The following is a 12,902-nucleotide window of genomic DNA, read 5'->3' on the forward strand; positions in this document are numbered from 1 at the left end:
AAATGGCTAACTCAAAGTGTTCCATGCACTTTTAAGAGAATATCTAGTTCGACATCAAATGTGATTTATTGTCTATACAATTGTCAGAATATTTTTTTTTCTTTAAAGATTTTATTTATTTATTTGACAGACAAATCACAAGGAAGCAGAGAGGCAGGCAGAGAGAGAGAGAGGGGGGAAGCAGGCTCCCCGCTGAGCAGAGAGCCCAATGTGGGGCTCGATCTCAGGACCCTGAGATCATGACCTGAGTTGAAGGCAGAGGCATTAACCCACTGAGCCACCCAGGCGCCCCCAATTGTCAGAAGATTTTAATGACAACCCTGGGTGCTGACAAATTGCAGTGACACAGGGAGAGCAAAACCATTTCACTTTTCATGGAATTTTACATCCCAGCAAACCTTCTGAAAAGCAGTTTGGCAATAATAACGAACAGCCTTAAACTGTTCATTTGGGTCAATCCTTCTAGAACTTTATCCGAGGTACACATGTGGAAATATTGCAACATGTACCTAGCTTTTTATCAGTTTCATTTACAAGTACCAAAATCTGGCAGTCGTTTGGCTAACAGCATTTGAATGGCTCAATAAACCAATATATCAATGTAACGAGACATCATGGAGACACTAACCATTACGTTTTGCTGGATTTAAATGAGAATTAGTCAACACTGATTTTAAAAAAGCAATGTTAAAAAACATTCTATATGCATTAAGATCTATCTTATAAATAAACATGCATCTACATTCTTAATATTTTTGGTTAAAAAATGGGAAATATGCTGAGTCAATTGGATATCCTCTTGGGAAAACACACACCGTAAAACAATCACTTCCAGACTTATCGTAGATTTAAACGTTGAAGGAAAAACAGTGAAGTATGTAGAAAAAAACAGAGCATCCTTGTGAACCTGAAGTAGGCAGAATTCGTAAGCAGGACATGAAGGTGCAGAACCATAAAGAAAAAAAAGATTAGCATAACGTTTTAATGTTACAGGAGTAGAAATGCAAGCCACAGAACAGGAAAGATTTGCTACACATGTCTAGAAAAGATTTAAACCCAGGATTATGAAGAACTCCCGCAAATCAATAAGACAAAGAAAATGAGAAGCCTGGTGGAGAAACAGGTAAGAGATGTGAATGGGTCCCTCACCAATGTGGCTGCCCAAACAGCCAGGAAGCATGTAGGAGCACTGGGGAGAGCTGAAGTGTGGCCTGGACCGTGGACAGAGCTACCTGCTCGCTCCGACATGGCCCATCGGAGTACAGCTCGCCACCACCACGTGGGAAAACTGGATCCCTAAAGTTGAGCACAGGTGCAAATACATTGAACATGGGGGTAAATAAATCGTGCTATGTTCACACAAGAGAATACCATAGGGAAGCAAGAAGGAACAATTGTGGGCAATGGAGTGGGTGAGCCCCGACAGCACAATGCTGAATACAAAAGTCCAGTTCCGAAAGAGAGCCCACAGTATGGTTCCGTTTCTGTAATGTTCAAAAACAGGAAAACCTAATCTACGGCGCTGGAACTGAGGAGGGGTGACTGGAAGGGGCATGGGAAGGGCTTGTCCCCGCAGCTGAGGCTGGTTTTTATTCTGGTGCCTGTTGCATGGATGTGTACCATCTGTGAAAATGCGTCAAGCTGCGCTCTTAGGACTCGCATACTTTTTGTATCTCTACAGCACTTGAATGTTTGTTTAGGACCATGAGAACCAATCCGTGGGTTGGATATATCATCTCTAGATAGGGGCTTCTTGCTTTCTTCTTTATGTTTGTTTTCTAAAATGAGCATATGTTATTTCTATTGTAAGACGACAGTTCTGGCTTTGGTTTTCCTTGTTTGGAGGTCAGCCTGCCTGCCTTCATCAGAACAAGCCCTGGGATGTGTTACACCTGCTGGGTACGTGTGGCATTGTGGATGGAGGGCACCGGAAGAGGTTCCTGCTCCCAGACAAGGTCCCCCTCATTACCCAGCTCCTCCTGAAGCTGACACCAGAATTTAAATGCAGGGATGTTTTCACAGGTTCACGTGGCTGCTCCTGCCCTCTGGCTGGGATCACATCCTCCCACTCACCATCCTGTGCGGTCTGATTCTGGCCACGTGTGGAATATCCCAAGGCGCACCATGTCCAGAAAGGAAGGTTGGGGTCTTCTTTGCTCACTTCTGCTCTTAAGGTGTGAATCCCAACCTGTTCTCCATGGACCAGAAAATATGAGGGAGAGCAGGAGGAAGAAGATTGTACCTACTCCATAGACTGCTATTTTTTTTTTAATGTTATGTTAGTCACCATGCACACAGTACCTCATTTTGATATAGTGTCTCATGATTCATTGTTTGTGTGTAACACCCAGTGCTCCATGCGATCTGTGCCCTCCTTAATAACCATTGCTAGGCTCACCCAATCCCCTACCCCCTTCCCTCTAAAACCCTCAGTTTGTTTCCTGAGTCCACAGTCTCTCATGGTTCGTCTCCCCCTCCAACATCCCCCCCCTTCGTTTTTCCTTACCTTCTCCTAATGTCCTCCATGTTATTCCTGATGCTCCACAAGTAAGTGAAACCATATGATAATTGACTTTCTCTGCTTGACTTATTTCACTCAGCATAATCTCTTCCAGTCTCATCCATGTTGATACAAAAGTTATGTATTCATCCTTTCTGATAGCTGAGCAATATTCCATTGTATATATGCACCACATCTTCTTTATCCATTCATCTGCTGAAGGGCATCTTGGCTCTTTCCAGTTTGGCAATTGTGGCCATTGCTGCTGTGAACACTGGGGTGCATATGCCCCTTCTTTTCACTACATCTTTATCTTCGGGGTAAATTCCTAGTAGTGTAATTGCTGGGTCATACACAGACCGCTACTTCAAAGGGAAAAAGAACCTGTATCAGAAGACACTGATGCTGACACATGAATTTAAGTTCTGCATCTTATTTATGCTGCCGCCAATGGCACATCTTACCCAAAACACCCTGTCATCCACATCCTTTTGGTTTCAAATATCAAACCAGCCAGCTCACGCTGGCTTAAACAACAAAGGCGCCTGACAGCAAAATTTGGAGATGGGTATGGCATTCAGGAGTGCTCTGATCTGGACTCTGACTCCATATCTCTGTCATTTTCTCAGACTTCCCCCTCTCTCCCTGTTTGCTACCCCTCACCCATGATCCACCAAATCCACCTGCTTCCTCATTCACATCCAACCAAGATCCGAGCTTTGTGCTGATGGAACCCTTTTGCACCAACCCTGGGGACCATGAGAATGGCTTGCTCTGAGGTCATGATTTACCTGGCATGTCCACTGTACTGGGACACCTGGATGCTGGAGCTGAGGATGGAGTCACTGTGCCCATGCTACTGAACTGGGAAGGAGGGGTGCAGGGAGTGGTGGGGCTGAAGCAGCAGGTACAGGATCTTAGCAGCAGGGGTGGGCTGCCAATGGGCTGCCTTAGTGCCTCTGGTTGTGCTGGTGGGTGGGGGGACACCTTGTCCTCCCTTCTTCCAAGGTCTAGAGGACATTGGTGCTTCCAGGGTGTCTGGCATTGCTGTGTCACCTGACCCAGAGGATGGAGATGCCCAGGGAGCCATAAATCTTCTCTTCGCCTGCTTTACATCCTCCCAGAATGAAGGACCCACATTCCTTTATCTCAGTCTGCGAAAGGCAGGTTTGTACCAGAGTGGCCTGGGAAAGGAAGGAAACGCTCTGTTTTGAGAAGGACCACTTTATGCAGCCTGCTTCTGATTGTCTTCCCTCCAAGTGACCTCTTCTTTTAACAGCACTGGCCTTTTCCAAGGTCTGGGAAAAATAGCCAAGAAAAGCTCAGGACCGCCTTCTTTTAGGGCCAAACCTTTCCTCCCTTTCATGTGGTAAAGAAGCCCCCTTTGAGGGCTGCATTGTGTAAGTCTCTTAATTGCAGAGCTAATATGAACCAGAGCAGAGTGATCCATCCAAGAATCGTTGTTTGGATTCATGACCGATTTCAAAGGGGACTTGGGGTCCCTCTTTTATCTGGTCTTGTATCGGCTGAATGACGCAAGTGTTTACAAAGGGCTCAGCAGAAGAGATAGCACATTATCACCCCTCCTGCCCTCGGAGGGGAGGGAGGTTTACTCTAAAGATTATCAAGTCAACTCCCAAAGGGTGAGGAAACCCAGACTTTCATGGCCCTGCACAGCTAGGTGCCCCGGGGAGGCCAGAAGGGGGTCCCACAGCATCGCCACCAGAAACAGGATCCAGAAGGGGTCAGCACAGCAGGTTTTTGTTTCAGAGAGGAACTGGATCCCAGTGTGCTAAGGGAATAGGGATCTTCTTGCTGGAGATGAAGTCCACGGAGGACCAGACACCAGCCGGACAAGACTGCACAGAGGTTATCAACAGTCCCGATTAGAATGAGCTCAGATTCCCTTTCAGGCTCAGAGGGGTGGTTGGCTGACAGATGTGGGTGACAACGTACTGGCCCCCTCTGCCTTTGAACCAGGACCACACTGATCTTGGGGTGGTCTCAGCCAGGGACTAAGCAGGACTATGGTGCTAGGGTCTGGCTATTTCTACCCGACACAGGACTCCTTCACTAAGCAAACCTGCCTTAGAGCTCACTGTCTGGTGGGAAGGGAAGATGTCAAGTCTGCATTGTCCCAGTCTAATGGCCCCCCATCCAGTCCTGCTGCTTCCCTTTTCCTTTCAAAGCCACTTCCTCTTCTCACTCTGTCCCAGCACTGGCTTCCCACAGGGTCTGACAGACTCGTCTCGTGCTTCTATCCACCCACCCACAAGGAGTTCTCTTGTGACCCCCCGCCCCTGCAAGAGCTACCACTTGAGAAAGGAGGGGAGAAGGAGGGAGAAAGAGGGAGGAAGGAGGAGGAAGGAGATCCACGGTGGGGTAGAGTCTCAGGGGCCTTTTAGGGAATCACAGGAATGATTTGGACAATTGAGAATCTGGTCTTACCCAGATTCTCCTCCTCCCTCTGAGTTCACTAGCCAAGCACGGCGTGGGGGGCTCTACCTTACTGGACAGAACACCTTCCCAGGGAGGCTCCCCTCAAGGAGGGCTCTCGTCAGATTCAGAGCGGCATACCATGTCAGTGACAAGTCGTGCTGAGCGCACTCCTTGGGTGGAGACGTGTCCAAGGTTTTCACAACCCAGGAATGCCAGACCTCACTTCTCATCACCCAGTTTTGTCTGACCTGGCCCCAAATTAACCAAAATGCCCTCTCCTGAGGCCCCAGAGTCAGACAGCATCCAGATGCCCCTGGTGCTGCACCAGGAGTCTGGAGGACAGTCTGGAGGACCGGCCAGCCTGGGCAGTTCTGGCTGAGGGCACACTCAGAGGCAATCCATCCACATCTCTGGGTGAGAGCTTGCTCCTGTGAAGTATGCTGTAAACATTCTAAGGCTGCCATTTCCTCCGAGATATACCCTAGTCACTTCTTTGTTCCTTGATGTATAGCATAAGATAGCTTTAAGTGATGTTTGGAGAATTTAGTTATTAAAAGAATGTGTTATGTGGAGAGAGGTTTTAAGTTGAAATTCAATATATATGTGCATTCAAACCAGGTCTCCCAGACCTCAGCCCAACTCTAACATCTAGCACTAACACCCCGCCTCACCCAAACCCACGTTCCTTGAACTTGAGCCCAGGGACGAGAACATGTAACTGTCTCTCCACCCACTGACATTTTTGCAGGGCATCAGGGGCTGTCCATAGCCCAGCCTGTGACTCTATGAAAATATGTCTCAAAACCAAGGAAATAATGGGTTTGTTTTATTTTTACAGTGGGTGGGTTACAGAAAGCCAGGAGGAAATTCTGTTTTCTAGAATCCTTGTTTTACTTGGACAGAGAAAATGCCTCCCTAATGGGTGTCCTTGAAGGCAATCAAAGCCAAGAGAAAGCATTGCCAAGTTTCAAAGGGTAAATATTCCAAAAAGTAATATTTAGCAAATTATTTTCAGGAACAATGCCCATTACCACCGTAATTATTTATTAAGGTTTGGAAGTCTTGGTCATTGTAACATTATAATAACATAGGAAACAGAATAAAATGAATGCATATGGTAAAAGGAGAAAAATCCTCTTCCCAAATAATACCAGTTAGGAATATACTATCATTTAAAAACAGTTCAGTTAAGTAAATTTAAAAGGCAAATATATAAAGACCAATGGTGTCTCAGTAGAGATCTCATTCACAATATTAAAATTGTTATATAATAGAGATGAATTCAAGAAAATATGCAACATGTAATTTACATTCAAAGATCTATCAGAAGTCATAAAAGACAATAAATTTGAGAACAGAAACATATTTCTAGATGTAAGGATGAATAATTCAAAGATAATTTTTATGAATTTGGCAAAAATAATTTTGAAAATCATCTGAAAGAACAATTGGCTTCGAATATCAAAAATAGTCTGAAAACTAAGACTAATGAGAAAAATATTTATAGTTCCAGCAGATATTAAAGTATATTTTAAGAGAAACATTAAAATATTAAAATATTGCTTAAAACCCAGAAAGGAGATGAAAGAAATACAATATGTATGACTTGATTAAAGGCAATCGTATATAGAAATATAGTCAGTCATCTATGGAATTTTAGATGACTAGTAGCCACATTTAGTAAAAGTAAAAAAGATATAAGTAAAACTAATTTTAATAATATATATATTTCATTGTGTTATGCTAGTCACCATAAAATATATCTTTAGTTTTTGATGCAGTGTTCCAAGATTCAGTGTTTCTATACAACACCCAGTGCTCCATGCAATAACACATTTTACTTAATGCTCTATATCAAAGATATTTCAATATGTGGTCAATCTAAAGAAATACTATTAAGATTCTTTACATATTTCTTTTGCACTTAAGTCTTTGAAATCTGGGCTATCCACCTTGCCAGTGTTCGATAGCCACACGTGGCTACTAGCTATCCCTCCATTACAGCAAAGATTGTGGGGAAGGAATTTTATATATTATGGACAAGCATCAGGAAAACAATGGAGAAGGAAAATAGATATTTAATGAGAGTATGATGTCCTGATAATAATTTGTAAAATCTAGAAATACATAAAAATGAAGCCACACCATAGATCATCTGTTGCAATAAATTTTAGAAGAAGTAGATTATCAATTATTTTTAAAACCAAAAGCCAGCAGTGAGTTGAACAGTGTTATGACTTGGGTGGACCCGGGTGGGAGGCGCCACTGGATCCAGGACAAAATGGCCTGAGGAGGAAGGGAAGAAGGCAGGAGGTGACAGACACAATGGGAAAGATGACCTGTTCATCAGCAGGGAGGAGTCCAACAACCAAAAGGCAGAGAGGCAATTTCCAGAATGATTTGAAAGCTATCAGGACCCAGCAGGCCTAGTGGGGTGAGGCTGTATAGCAGAAGTTTCCGGGCCCAGGACCAATTTGGAGTCCAGAAGGGTGGTGGTCAGTGTTGGGTAATCTGTCCGCAGTGGACAGGGCCCCACCCATGGAAGCCCCACCAGAAAGACTGGAGCTTGTCCTGGGGAGAAGGGCTTGTGGAGTCAGCACGTCCCAAGAACTATCAGAGTTTCTTATGGCTTCAGTCCTAGAGGGATAGTAGGATAGTAGCCACAGACATACAGTTGAGTGGAGAGCAAGGCAGAAGGTGAATGCCTTGGACAGACAGCCATGGGAGTGGAGGATGCTATAATGGACTAAACTTTGTTTCCTAAATTTATGTGTTGAAATCCTCATCCCAATTACCTCTGAATTTGACTACATTTGGAAATAAGGTCTTTAAAAATGTAATTAAGTTAAAATTAAGACATTAAAATGGGCTTTAATCCAATATGGCAAATGTTTTTATAAGGAGAGACAGTTAAGACACAGAAACACAGCGAGACAGCCATGTGAAGACCCAGGGAGAAGACATTCTTCCACAAGCTAAGGACAGAGGCCTCAGAAGAAATCAGCACAGAAGACACCTTGATCTTGGACTTCCAGCCTCTAGAATTATGAGAAAATATATTTCTGTTGTTTAAACCACCCAGTCTGTGGCACTTTGCCCTGATAGATGCAGAAGCTGAAAACCGCACCAGTGAGAGCCCCCAGACCCACGCCTGGTGCACAGTAAAGGAGTACCCATGGGGTCAGCCTATAGGAGCCCTATCTCTGTGTCTTGGGCAAGCAACACTGAGAACTGAGAATAAATATTTAACCTGGTTGAGAATATGGCATAGGGCACAAGGTAGGACCCAAAGCTAGGGTTGCCAGATGAAATACAGGACATCTAGTTAAATTTGAATTTCAAATAGACAACAAAAACTTTTGTTAAATTTTATTAAACAATATTTGTTAAATTATTTGTTAAATGTTAAAAATTTGTTAAATTATTGTTAAATATATTAAACAGTATTTGTTAAATACTGCATGAGGCATGCTCATTCCAAAATAATTATTAATTGTTCATCTGAAATCCAAATTCATCTGGCCATCTTCTAGTTTAACCTGCGCAATCAGATAGCCCCATTTAAGTATAAGGAAAAGGCCACAGGTCTAGCAAGAAGTGCAGAGGAAGACAAGGCAGGAGGGCCTGAGATGAAGTAGGCTGACCAGGAAGAGTGAGGAGGACTCACTAGGACTAACCCAGGCACATGGGGACGGGGACTTTCCAAAGACTGAAGCCATAAACAGAATTGCAAGGAAACGTCCAGTAGGCTTAACTACATCAATGTTTCATAACTAAATTGAAAAGAGATGAGGAAAAATAGTAGACTGGAAAAAAAACCATTCCTACAACATGAGAGAGTTGGTATGGAAATGAATACTCATTTCAGTTTGTAAGAAAAATAACAGCATTTCAGTAGGTCAAGGGTGTGAAGAAAAAAAACAAAAAACAAAAAACAGAAGATCTACAGTTTTCATGGGCACCTGGGTGGCTCAATCGGTTAAGTGTCTGCCTTCAGCTCAGGTCGTGATCCCAGGGTCCTGGAGTTGAGTATCTCCTTGGGCTCCCTGTAGGGAGCCTGCTTCTCCTTCTGCCTCTGTCCCTCTCTCTCTCTGTCTCTCATGAGTAAATAAATAAAATCTTTTTAAAAAAGAAAATATCTATAGTTTTCAAACAAATTTGTGGAAATATAGCTTTTTTAAAAATAATTTTTACAGCCAAGTTTTTTTAAAAATTAAGGGTTGGGGCTCCTGGGTGACTCAGTCCATTAAACATCTGCCTCTTGAGTTCAGCTCAGGTCAGGAGCCCCCATCAGGCTCCGTGCTCAGCGCAGAGTCAGCCTGCCCCTCTCCTCTCCTTCTTGCACTTTCCTCTCTTTCTCTAAAAAAAAATAAAATCTTTAAAAAATTTTTTTAAAAAACAAATAATAATTTAAAAAAAATAAAGCTCAATTTTCATCTTTTTAAGTAGGAACATAGTCAAATAACCAAAATACTCAGTGAGCATAAGACCGGGGTGTAGCCAGCAAGGCCCCTCTGGTGGTGGAGATGGTCTCACAGCCCGCTCACACCTGCTGACCCGATGAAACCACTCCTGATTATGTCCTCAGGGTAATCATTTAAAATAAAGAAGGAAACAATGATAAAAGATGGCGCATTATTTCATCATCATGCCCATAAAATTATAAAAATGCTTGAACAATGACTGGAAGGAAATATGGCAAAATAAAAGCATTTTATGTGAGTATCACTTTATCTTTAAAATTTCCTCTCGGGTCATGAGCATATTCTTCTTTATAATGACACGTTTTAATGGGAAGCGCAGTTCCTTTTTTGCTCACAAGGATTAGGGGTGAAGGCACGCCCACGGGACCTCCACGAAAGCTGGGGGACCGTCTGCCTCGGCTGGGTCTGGACATGCACGGGGACCGACTCCAGGAAACTTCCTGTATTTGTCGTCTGCTTCTGCAGGGCTATTGCTGGCTAGCCAGGTCTTTGAAAGAGCTACTGAAAGCTCTAAAAGATTTCCTTCGGCCAAAGGTTCAATGGACTATGGGCCATTTTCAACAAATAAACGTTTCCATTGAATGAGACAGCCATTGTTAATGCGATGTGTGTGTTCACTGAAATCCTAATGTTCTCCCAACTAAATAGGTTCCTGAGCTGACAGTCTTTGTATGGTCTGCACTAATAAGTCTTTGTTAACATTACCCAGCTCCCCAACATTTAGGACAAGGGAAAGTGGGGTGCTGCCTTGTCCCCGAAGTGTGTGTGCTTTGGTGCTAGGGTAGATGGTCATCAGAGCTGGCAGGAGAAAGACACTTTGCTTTGGGTCATGTGAGTGGATACTATCACTGTTTTGGGGAGATCCTAAAAAAGCAAAGAATTCATGTTAATGTCAAAAAGTGTTGGACTCTCCTGAGATTCACGAAGTGTTTCTCACTGAAAATTCATCCACAGCAGATCACTGGTGTGTTAGTCCGTCTGGGCCTCCATAACAAAGGACCACAGATGGGGAGGGAGGGGCTTAAACAACAGAAATTGGCAGTCTCACAGTTCTAGAGGATCCAAAGTCTGAGCGCAAGGTGTTGGCAGGGTGGGTTCCCTCTGAGGCCCCTCTCCTGGGCTTACAGATGGCCGTCCCCTCCCCATGTCCTCACAACTCTGTGTGTGTTTGTGTCTTAATGTCCTCTCCCTATAAGAGAGGAGAACTAGCTGTCCTGGTTTTGGGCTTACCCTAATGGCCTCATTTTAGTTTAATTACCTCTTTAAAGACCTTTCTACACATACAGTCACCTGGGGGTCAGGACTTCCATGTAGGAATTGGGTGAGGAGTGCCCACTTCAACCCACAACGACTTGTGAGGTCAGTGGGGACCTTCTCCCTTGTTGGCTCAAAAATGCATAGAATCCCATGTGTTTCCAAGGGATCCCAGATGTCCTGTAAGGAGAGCCATCAGTCCTAAGCTAACCACACAGATAAACGTGCCCAAAGAACCTGACTGATCAGCCTGGGGCAAGTGGCTTATGGGTGACACTCATTTCCTCTTGGCATTCCTGAGATTCCTGTCTCAGTCTTGTGATGGCCTCTGAGTGGGGGAAACCTAGTGCTTACAGGTCTCTGTGTGAGTCCCGTCCATGGTGCCGGTAAGGAGCGGGTCTCCACTAGGTGGCTGTGGGCCCCTGAGGGCTGGGGGAAGTCTCTCTGCCTTGACACCACTAGTCCCTTGGGTTATAAGCATCCTTGAGCCAGACCTTGTTCATAGCCTGATGCCACCTCTCTCTGACTTTTGGAGAGGGCTTGAAGCCGCATAAGCCCTCAATCCCATTTCCTTGTTTTGCCACAGTGCGTCTTAGTGTGGCCAGTGAGGGCCAGGCTGCCCCAGCACACGGCCTTACTCTGATTGTCCTCCTGGCCTCCCGCTCAGCACTTGTCCTCTGCCTTCTGGGTACATGGAATGTGCCCAGCATTGCTAGAGACTGCACCAACCTCTGGGAGCTCCCTAATGGCTGTTAGGATAAAGTGACACCATTTTTAATGCAAGTTCAGGGTCTGGATTCATTGGCTTCCTGTCCTTTTCATGTGCTTTGTCTTTTAGCCATGAAGCACAGGGGTGGCAGGAGAAATCTGTTCAGCTCTTGCTGGAACCAATAGGAAAAAGCATGCATTTGACGGTCTACACACAAGTCATTTGGGTCTGCAGCTCCCCTCCTCCCCATCAGGGCATGAGGCTGGCCCACCTCCATAGTGAGCGTATCCCTAGCGTACGACTGGGCCTTACTGTGTCTCCCACAGCATGGGGAGGGGTGGCCCGGCGTGCAGGCGGGATGACACCGCAGGGCGCCTTCCTCCCGCAGAGGACAGCCAGCCAGCTCTGTAGCTGGGGCTTATTCCGTAAAGAGGTCAACAGATCTTATGCAATATTTGCAGCTGGGGAAGGGATTCCTAACACGCGGGAAGGAGCACAGCCCTTGGCCTGTGAGCGTTGTGGCGCAGAATGAGGCATCTGCCCCCTCGGAGAGCATGTGTATGGCACCAAATGAAGCCAGACCTGTCAGGAACACAGTTGAGCAAGACCAAAGGAGATTGTCCAGGAACCAAACTGAGCGCGCAGATGAGTCAGATGCAATTTGGCTTCTAGCCTCAGGCAGCCCCAAGACACTAAATACGGCACCAGAGCCTTCATTCCCTGGCCTGCTGGCAGCCCTACCACTGATTAAAAACAACCAGGGAGCCTCTGACTATCTGTATTGGCTGAAATATAGGCTCTGAAAGGATCCATAGAATTGCTCCTCATTCAAGTGCAAGACAGTGTGACTAGCCACAGGCTGGTAAGATCTCACACACAGGTCTTGCATTGAGAAGTATAAGGATTTTCTGGATCACTGACTTCATGGGGTTTTGTTCTGTTTGCTTGGTCACTAAGCATCACAATTTCTAACATGAACCAATACTGGAGAAACAGGGCGGCGGAAGGAATTAAAGATCCTCTCTTGGCAGAAGGACCTCAGAGTGGGAAGAGGTGAGAGTTGTAGGAACAAAAAGAAGGACAGCAGGGGAAGGACCCGGGGAGCTCATCACTTCCCCTGGATCCCACTCGGCTGGGAAAGCTGGCTGAGAGAGTGGAAGGAAGTTATGGAAGGTGATGCCCCAAGGAAAAGGGGTGAAGGGTGCATGGACCTGTCTCTGTTCTCTTTTAGAGCTGCATGTGAATCCTCAATTATCCTGAAATTAAAACTTTGGTTTCAGAACAGGCAGCAGGTATGTGGTCCCTGGGCCTGCCCAGCACAGCACACCTGAACAATCCTTGAGTCCCTGTTGCCTTAGGAGGACAGGGTCTTGGGGGTGCAGTAGAGGTTGGGCTTCTCTGAAGCCCCGTGTCACTGGCTCACCAAATGGATGGGGGCTGTGTTGTTCGGAAAGCCATGTTACTGCCCTACGCCTGCTCCCACCTACACCTGCTCCCACCCCATACCTGCTCCTGC

Source organism: Mustela erminea, chromosome 8, assembly GCF_009829155.1.
Source record: "Mustela erminea isolate mMusErm1 chromosome 8, mMusErm1.Pri, whole genome shotgun sequence".
NCBI classification, from domain to species: domain Eukaryota; kingdom Metazoa; phylum Chordata; class Mammalia; order Carnivora; family Mustelidae; genus Mustela; species Mustela erminea.